The sequence below is a fragment of the Pinus tabuliformis genome, chromosome 2_1, assembly GCF_031772625.1.
Source record: "Pinus tabuliformis cultivar Carrire ecotype Pingquan chromosome 2_1, CPIR1, whole genome shotgun sequence".
In the NCBI taxonomy this organism is placed as follows: domain Eukaryota; kingdom Viridiplantae; phylum Streptophyta; class Pinopsida; order Pinales; family Pinaceae; genus Pinus; species Pinus tabuliformis.
Genome location: NC_142299.1, coordinates 791538211 through 791549265, shown reverse-complemented (window position 1 = coordinate 791549265; position 11055 = coordinate 791538211).

Here is an 11055-nt window from a genome sequence, read left to right as displayed (position 1 = left end):
ACCTTGCGATGGGGTATTCCATTGAGGATGTGGGGCAACATATGTCTGAAATGACTGATTAGTAGGCTGGGAAGGGTATTAAGGTGCATAAAACCAAGGAGAAGGTGCGGGCCATGAATGATGAGTAGGAAAACACCAAGGGGGAGGGATTCAGTTTGATTGGGATTATAATAGGAATAGGATGCCCCTTGCATGCCCTGCTAGTAAGGTCAAGGTCCTTGAGGCCTCCTTTGATTGATAAATAGAGTTGTTCAACCCCACCTTCAGCCCCTTGGTATACCACCTTCAATCCAAGAAGAGAAGGGAACTTATCTGTGGAATGGATTTCCTCAGAGACCGAGCAGACCTCTATAGCATTTAATGGACATTCATTTCTGGGGTGCCTTGTAGTGCATCTAAGGCAAAAGATAGGCAAGGCTCTCTATGCTTCCTCTAGATTCCTATTGATATGCATGGTGTCCATTTGCAAAGAAAGTGTGTGCAACGTTTCACTTTAAAAATATTCCAACATGTTTCCAATTTCACTCTTGATATATGTGTTGGAGGAAGAGGAACTGGCCAAAGCTTGACTAGCCCTACCCTTCTTTCTGGCAGCCCTAGAATGGTTTTTGAAAATTGTCTTGATATCATCATAAGATAGCTGGTAAATGTCCCCTCCAGACAACATGATTAGGGTTTTTGGAATTTCCTCTGTGATTCCTCTAACAAGGACTAACTTCAGTGATTTAGGATCAAGGGTGCATCTAGCCCTTTTGTAACTGAGTTGGAACCTTTCCTCATAATCTTCCAAGGATTCATCATGTCCCAAGGTCATTCTAAATATTTCCTCTTTGGTGTCTTTGGACCTACAATAGTCCATGTACTTGTTGGTGAAGTCTTGTTGCATTTGAGCCCAGTTAGTGATGTTGTCCCTAGGTAAACCCATGAACCAATTTAATGTTGCATCCTTAAGGGTGGATGGGAACAACTTCAACTTATGGTCGTGAGAGGTATAATCATAAGTTCTATAGCTGACAAAAAACACAAACAAAAAGGTATTAGGGTCCTGTAAGGTTAAGACATGGAATTGAGGAAGCGAAGAGGGGTTATGTTTTTCATCCTAGCTTCTCCATTAGTCTATCTGATGGGAAAATTACCCTCATTTCTGTTTTCAGCCATGATGTAAGTGTGTGGAATGTTTTCTTCTTCTTCTTCTTCCCCAATAGGCTCTTCAAAGATCTTTGGTTGTTCACCTAATGGGCCCTCTAACTCCCTTTTAATGAGAGATGGAAGTTGAAAGTCACCGAAGAAGAGGTAAGGTTGACTGTTTCACGGTGTGGGGGTATTTGGCAAGAATTTTCCTAAATTGTCTCTACTCCTACGAGGCATGAAAGAAAATTTTTCTTTTTATGTGTTTTTGATAATCAATTGTAAAACATAAAGGAAAGCAGAATAACATCTACCTACTCAATGAAAATTAGAAAGAAAAAGAAGAAATTACAGCTACCTAGACACCTCCCCAGCAACGATGCCAAAAAGTGATGAGCGTCAGTATTGTAGCAAGAAATCTACAACTCCTAGGGATACCAACTTTACTTTATCAACCTAGAGTTTCATCCAAACTTGGAGGTGATAGTGCTATATACACAACAGATGCATCATTCTACTCATGTCACTCCTCAAATGGGGCACTTGACCATTAGGGTTCCAAACAAGTCCTCTATTGAACTAAAGGGAGTCTAACTATTGACAGTGAATGTAAAGCTAGTTCTAGTGCATGAAAAGTAAATTTTTGTCTATTTAGGAAATGAAGGTTTTCAAATGGTAAATGCTATGAAATGTCATAAATCATCTAGCTATGAAATGACACAAATTACTTGCAGAAAGGAAACTATAATAATATTTCAATTGATCATCTAGCTATCAAGACTACTTGAAAATACAAAGTTACTCTATCATCTTATAACTCAAACATGCACGCATTAACTATCTCATTCACATTTGCAGAAAAGTATTAATTGCTAACTTCATAAACATAAAACCTAATGTTATCCAATCTTGTAGGAGGGAAAGGAATGGGAAGGCTAGTCTAGGTGGCACTTATGGTCATGGAGTCCAAGCTGAGGGACTAACCTACTCCTATAGTAGGCTATCCTGTCATTTCAAGTCAAAACAAGGTCAAAACAAGCTACTATTGGTTTGCTACAAGAAATTGCTGCATGATGTCATGATCTGATACATGATGTCATGAACTACTACAGGATGTTAGCTGAGAGGTTTTGGAGGGTAAGAATAGTGAGATGAGGTGTTGGAGGGGTGCATGATAGTGGTGGAAGGTATAGGGAAGGTGAACATTGCCCAAGTCTAAGACCAACACCCCAAGGAGGTTGGATTTGCCTAAGTTAGCTTGCTCACTGTGGCTGGAAAACAAAGGTTCAGACTATGGGTTGGTATGCCTCACCATAAGGTAGAGAAGACCTAAGTGAAGTTGGTTGGAGGAGTCCCTTACTATAGATCAACAATCCCTGGAATAAAAAATGTTTCTCTTTTCATTTATAAATCACTACATGTCCACATGGAAAAGGTAAGTTGAATTTGAGAAAGATGATTTATCTACTGTTCAGGACTATATCTATGACATGAACTACCTCTTAAGCTATAGAAACTTTAATAAAACAAGATAACAAGTGCAAATTCTTCCAAGAAATCATAAATAGTTATCTAGCTAAGAATGAAACTTAATTTATGCAATAAAAAAAAGACAAACTCTTTTTTTGGGGTTGTGAGAGTGGGATCCTCTAATCACAATCCCATGAGGGAGATGAGATAGGGGCCACTGTCACAAGCTTTTATAGTATAATTTCCTTCAATAAACTACAAAAATAATATACCTCTTTAGACTAATGGAAACAAGGGTAAGCAACAATTTAAGTAACTTGCTAAGTTAGCAAAAAGACATAAATAACCTTCAACAACTAACTATCATTCTAAGCTAACAATACAACTACAAAAGAGGAACTTCTACAGCTAAGGTTGGGACATAACACAAGAGCTTAAACCCTCTAAGTCAACTCAGTGCTAGATCAAAATAGAATTTCTCATTATCATAAAAATTTAAGGTACATCATAACAATAACAGTCAAAATGTTTCAACTCAAATGACCTCTTGGCTAGAAAAAATCAAATCCTAATGATTCCCTTGGCTCTCTTCTTTATACAAAACCGGAGTTGCCAAAAACTACCTAGAAAATAAGGAAACTTGGCTCCCTAACATGAGAATAACTCTTCCTTGACTGTGACTGGCTTGGCTACCACTGAACTCAGCTTGTTTGGTTGTTAGTGACACCGAGCTGGTGAGATAGAGTACAGGAATATTTGAATGATTTGATGAATTAAGGTGGGAGACCAACTCCTAAAATCTCTCTTTCTTTCCTACTCTGAATTCATGCACTTAAGTCAACCCAAAACTACTCCATTTCCTCCATCTAACACACATTAGGCCACATGACATAGTAACTCACCTTTACTCTTCTCACTAAGAAAAATATAACAAAATATGTAAATAAATGTGAGAAAAGTCAATTTAATAAGCTCGAGAGTGGCATTCTGCCCCATATAGTTTACCTATTAATGAGCCTCATCACCATGGTTGACCATGATTGATTTTAAAAACATGGTTTACCTGGTTGACCATTGTTGAATAATATTAAACCCAAGGGACTAATATTATAAACTCGGGGTATATTAACCATACGATAAATATTATAAACACTAAAATAAACATGGTTGACCATGGTTGATTTTCATATTGTGAAAATCCTTGTCACAATGTGACATTTGACCATGGTTGACCATGAGTGATTTTCAAATTGAGATTTAATATTTGTCATAATATTATGTTGGATCATGGTTGGCCATGGTAGATTTTCATATTGTGACAATCATTTTCAAAATGCAACGTTGGACCATGGTTGACCATGGTTTATTTTTTATATTGAGATAATCTTTGTCACTATGTGATGTTGTACCATGGTTGACCTTGGTTGACCTTGGTTGAATAAAATTATAAACCTTAAAATAAATAAATATTATAAACCCTAACATAAATATTATAAACCCTAAAATGAACATGATTGACCATGGTTGACCATGGTTGATTTTAATATTGAGACAATGCTTGTCATAATGCAACATGGGACTAGGATTGATTTTCATATCGAGACAATATTTGTCACAATGTGACATTGGACCATGGTTGATTTTCATATTGAGACAATATTTGTCACAATGCGACATTGGACCATGGTTGGCCATGATTGACCATCGTTTACCATCATTGATTTTGATAAAACATGGTTAAAAATGGTTAACCATGATTGATCATGGCTAACCATTATTCATATTATAAACCCAAGGGAATAATAAACCCAAGAGACTAATAATAAAAACACAAGGGAATAATATAACCCAAGGTATATATACCCTAAGATAAATATTATAAACCCTTAAATAAGTATGTTTGACCATAGTTGGTTTTCATATAGAGACAATATTTGTCACAATGTGATGAAGGGCCATACTCCACCATAGTTGAAACGTTAGATTAATAAACCCAAGGGATTAATACTAAAACTCCAAGGGATTATGAACCCAAGGGAATAATATTAAACCAAGGGACTAATATTACAAACCCAAGGTATATAAACAGTAAATAAACATGGTTGACCATGTTGATTTTCATATTGAGACAATCCTTGTCATAATTTGACATTGGAGCATGGTTGACCATGATTGGCCATGCTTGATTTTCATATCAAGAGAATATTTGTCACAATGGGACTTTGGACCATGTTTTACCATGGTTAATTTTCATATTGAGATAATTTTTGTCACAACGCAACATTGGACCATTGTTGACCATGATTTATTTTATAAAACATGGTTGATCTTGGTTGATCATGGTTAACCATGGTTGATTTTATAAAACATGGTTGAGGATGGTTTGTTTTATAAAACATGGTTGACTATGGTTGACCATGTTTGAATAATATTAAACAAAAGGGACTAATATTATAAACCCAACATATATAAACCCTCAGATAAATATTAAAAACACTAAAATAAACATGGTTGATCATGATTGGCCATGGTCGACCATGATTGGCCATGGTTAACCATGATTGATCATGGTTGAACATGGTTGCCCATGGTTGACCATAGTTGAATAATATTAAACCCAAGAGACTAATATTATAAAGCAATGATTATAAATATGAAGATAAATATTGTAAACACTAAAATAAAGATGATTGGCCAGTGTTGATTTTCATATTCATACAATAATTTTCACAATGCGACATTGGACCATGGTTGACGATGATTGATTTTAATATTGATACTTTCTTTGTCACAATGCGATGTTGGACCATGGTTGACCATCATTTATTTTTGTATTGAGATAGTCATTGTCATAGTGCAACGTTAGATCATGGTTGACCATGATTGACCATGGTTAACCATGATTGATTTTATAAACATGGTTGGCCATGGTTCACAATGGTTCACCATGATTGATCATGGTTGAGCGTTATTGATCATGGCTGACCATGATTGATATTATAAACCCAAGGGAATAATAAACCTAAGGGTTAATACTAGAAACGTAACGGATTATAAACCCAAGGGAATAATATTAAACCCAAGGGAATAATATAAACCTAAGGTATATAAACCTTAACATACATATTATAAACACTTAAATAAATATGGTTGACCATGGTTGATTTTCATATTGAGACAATCTTTGTCACAACGTGACGTTGGACCATGCTTGGCCATGGTTGAACCCTTAGATTAATAAACCGAAGGGATTATGAACCCATGGGAATAATATTAAACCCAAGGGACTAATATTATAAACCCAAGGTATATAAACCTTAAGATAAATATTATAAACACTAAAGTAAACATGGCTGACCATGGTTGATTTTCATATTCAAAAAATCCTTGCCACAATGTGACATTAGACCATGGTTGACCATGGTTAACCATGATTTATTTTCATATCGAGAAAATATTTTTCACAATGTGACGTTGGACCATGTTTGACAATCATTGATTTTCATATCGAGACAATATTTGTCACAATGTGACATTGGAACATTGTTAACCATGATTACTTTTATCAAACATGGTTGAATAATATTGAATCCAAGGGACTAATATTATAAACCCAAGTGATCCAGGTGGCTCCAGACACATGCAAAAGTCCAAGAGGACTAAAAAGGGGTCAAAATTCAAAGTGGTTAGAATGCTCTCAAACTAGCACCAGATCGAAGTGCTCGTCACCCTAATTCCAACAGTGTGAACGAACCTCAAATCTGATCTTGTACGGAGGAGATATAGCTAGTCAAAGTTTGGTAGTGGGCCAGGTTTAAGTGTCCTACAAATTCATTGTCAACTGACGTGGAAACTTAGCTCCCGAGAGCGAGCAAAATTGTTGCCTCTTTAATTTGTTTAATATCCCTTATATTAGACAAAATCAAAAAAGACATTTTATTAAAAAATATATAGGAGTTGTTTATAGTGTGACTTTTTGGAGTTTCCGGTGTCAAAATCCAATGGAAACATTTGAGGTGAAATCTTGATTTGTATTATTTAAACTAGTTTTTTGACTGTATATATGGATTCAGTAACATGAAAAGTCCCTAGGGCACTTCTTTAATCTTGTGATTTCAATGAATTCCGACCGATTTTAGAGAAATTAAAGGAGTTCTCTTTAGTGCAAATTTTTGGAAGCTTTTACGATGAGTTTTTCCGGTGTAATTTCTCTAAAATCCAGTAGGAATTTATTGAAATCACAAGCTTGATGGGTAATCATGTGCAATCGAAGTTCCCTAAGGGTTTTCCAGGGTGCTGAATCCATATATATAGTCAAAAACTAGTTTAAATAACGCAAATCAAGATTTCACCTCAATTTTTTCCATCGAATTCTGGCACCGGAAATTCCAAAATGTCACACTAAAGGCTACTTTGAAATTAAACCAGAACAATCCACCAGAAAAGCTTCCAAAAATTCGCACTAAAGAAAACTCCAAATAGATATATGTGATGAGGTTGTGGGCCATGACCCCCGCCGGCCCCAACCACCATTCCGTGCATATATTATGGGTTGGATGTCCCACCTCCATTAGACCTGGCCCACACCCACTTCCACATGCACTTGTATTCTGAGTGTGGCGGGCTTGAACCTACCCGCACGGTGTGGCCGGCCCACCTCCCGAGCACCCTCACACCAAGACCAATACATAACCAACCAAACCATAGTGCAGAACCATATAACAACATAACCTCCATACCAACCATGGGCAAATAAAACCACTTTCCATTTAATTAACATGTCAAAAAGAAATGCACGCTATGTTTGGGAGGGGCGGGATTTCGTCCACCGACCTCTCTGCCTTAACTAACAGGCCACAATAGCCTCTTGGGTAACTCTGCTCACGAAATTATATTTAAACCTTTATGTTCTCATTTTCACGGGGAAGAATAATGGAGGGCTGAATGAGGAATGGAGAAAGGGGAATGGAGAAACAAATGAGCAGTCGAACCCTAACGTAGTTCCAGGGGGCAAAATGATGGCAGACTTTTCCAGATAGAATTTTTGCAGAGAATCTTAAGATGCTAAAAATATTCCCTGGGAGGTAAAAATTCTTTTTGTCAGAATGTAATCGAGGGAATGCTATGGAGAGGTAGGATTTTCCTTTTCAACAGTGTATTGAAGATTTCTAGTAGAGGAGAATCTTCGAGAATCTTGAGGAAATCTTCCAGATTCCTTGGAGCCTAAAATTTTGCAGATCTATTATGCACTCAACTTTATACTCATTCTTCTCAGAATTTTGCAAGGATCTCAATGGTGAGATAAATTTTCTGATTTGAGTTGCAAATCTCCAATCTACCCAAAGGAGGGAATCTTTGGAGAATCACGAGGGAATCTAAAAGATTCCTACAGGCCCAAATTTTTCCAGTGTCATAATTCGACAAATGGATAGTCAATTTTACACCTCTCGATGACACAAATTTAGTGGTGTAGTCAAGTTTTGTAGCTAAGCCTTCTATGTTTCAGCCATTTTTCAGATTGGGGTGATGGTGTTAGATTTCAAAGTGTGGATAGTCGATTCTATGTCATTTGGCGCCACGATTTTGATGGTGCATTAAGATCCAGCAGCTGAGTATTCCATTCTTTAGTTAGCATCAAAGATGAGGTATATGCAGTATTATTTTCATGTACTTCTATGATAATTTGCTGTGAGATGTACTATGTTGTTTTCATTCTTGTTTGATGTATGATGTAGAATCTTTGTGTCTATTTCATGTGAGATGTATTCATCATGGATTGTTATGTATGTTTTGATTGAGATCTCTTTGTTGCCATGATGGTGGGATACTCATTGTCACCATGGGTGTTTTGGTTGAAATCCCTTTGATGCCATGATGGCGGGATACTCATTGTCACCATGTATAAGATTATGTAATGATGATAGGAGGTCTATTGTGAGTGATAGTTCCTGTAGTGGAATGTCTCGTGGAGAGACTTTTCCACTCATGTAGAGGGCACATGTCCTTGTATGATAGAAAACATAGTTCATGTACATATTCACCATTTCTAGCATTGAATGAAGAAGACAACACCATCTTAACACTGGGCCGGAGACGTAGTTCACACTGGATGAACTCCATTATCAATGTCTCATGTCCATTATGTTGATTGTCATTATGTTTCCATCTACTTAAGCATGCACATGTGTTCATTTATATTCTTATAGCATGAAATTCTAACTACATCACAGAAGCAAGAGGTCTTGGTTACATCCAGGAGTTGTGTGAACTTGTATCAAGTTTAGTATTGGAGGGGTCTTCACTTGGAGGTGAATTGCCAGAGTAAACAATGGAACATCTAGCAATGGAGGATGACAAAGCAATATAGGATACCATGCTCATTGTGTCTAAAATGATGGACCTAATATATGAAGCTCTACAAGAAAAGACAGAGGAAAAGCAGTGATTGCAGCTTCAATTGCGAGCCACGGAAGAGGCCCTAGAAGAACTGAAGCACAACAACCATATTATCCAAGTAGATAATGTTGAATTGAAGATGCTTCTACAACAAGGGAAAGATGAGAAACACATTTTCCTACGATAGCTACAAGCCAAGGACAAGGCCTTGGAAAAGCTACAACGTAACCCATGTGAGGTGAAAAGTAATTATATGGTTTCATTTATGTTTCCTGATGATGATTTCACTATTTTTGAAAATCACAGCACATGAATTGGCTCCAAACTACTAAAGAGAATGGGATATGAAGGAAAAGGGTTGGGAATTAATAGTCAAGGCATTTTAAACCCCATCAAAGTAGAGGAATTACACCGTCAAGAAGGACCTGGGTATGTCAACAAAGAAGTTGGGGAATCCACCAAGACAACCAATGGACCACCAACAACAGATGATGAGAAGCCCTCAGCAGTTCTTTCCAACTCAACAGTGGAGGTAAAATATGTTGATTTCCCTTCAGTTTCATCTTCACATAGTATGCTTTATGTTGGAAATGTGGAGATACCAATTATAATGACAAACCTGAGGCTCCTTACCAGGAGGAGGTACAAGGAGGAAGAAGATCTTGGTGTTAATAGCCAAGGCATAACTCAACCATTGGAGGTTGAGCATAAACCTCAATTTCCAGCCTTGGGATACATCAAAGGAGAATTCTCAAGGGTGTCAGATGGTTTCGAGACATCGTGAAATCGTCAAGGAAAGAGAATGATGGGAACACATCACCATCATCCCATGGCAATACCCATTGTAGGGAAAGAGATGAGAGAAGCTCTCATTGCTGTAATTATACCAGAGACAAAAAGGAAAGGTATAACAAGCCCCAATACTCAAATGTTCATTTCGATTACAATCATGTTGTTAATGATGGACATAAATCAAGGCATCAAAAAACATGTACATTTTGTGGAATACATAACCATACATTTGTTGAGTGCTGCAAGGTGATGGAAACATGAAAAAGGATGAGGTGTGAAAGACCCTCTCAATAGAAAGCAAAGAAGAAGGAAACACAAATTTGGAGGAAGAAGACTTATTGTAGTCATTGCAATAGGAGTGGTCATCAAAGGGCCACATGTTGGAGGCTCCATCCATAGCAACGTCGCAAGGACAAAGCATCCATGCATGAACCAGATGAAACGATTTTTCAACCAGTGAATGCGCCACAAGGAGTTGACCCATTCACTTTGATAAGTGAGAAATGGTTCTTCTAGGCATGGTAGAATGTCCTGGTCTTATTTTTTCCAATCATGTGTTGCATTTTAAACTGTAAAAGTGATGATGTGTTTTCCATCACTTGTTGTAGCAACAATGATGCCTGGACTTATTTTGTAATGCATTTTAAACTGTGAAAATGATGTTGTGTTTTATCACTTGTTAAAGAAACAATAGTGTTTGTCCTTAATTCTGTAAATCATGTGTTGCAGCGATGATGTGTTTTCCATCACTTGTTGAAGCAACAATGATATTTTGGCCTTGTTTTGATAGCTGGTGTATTATTTCCATTTTGATGTCAACTTGACCACCAAGTATGTGTTATAAACTCGTGGCAAGTATGGGATGCTTGGTTCATTATTTGGTATTGTAAATCAAGCATGTAATTTGAAAAAAACAATGTACTACAACTTTGCAGAGGTTTCAAGTGTCAGCTCATCGCTTATGGCTCCGAAGGACAAAGGTGAAGGAGTAGGAAGGGTGAATTATCAGATACTTGTAAGTGCAAACAAGGTACAAATAAGTTGCACATTATTTTTCATGCTTTTGGAGGTCCAAAAGCTCTTTAGTGGGGAGGATTTATCTAGGTGGCTCCAAAAACATACAGCAGTCCAAGAGGACTCAGAAAGGGTCAAAATTTAAAGTGGTTAGAACGCTCTCAAACTAGTACCAAATCGAAGTGCTCATCGTCCTAATTCCAACGATGTGAACAACACTCAAATCCGAGCTCATGTGGAGGAGATAGAGCCAGT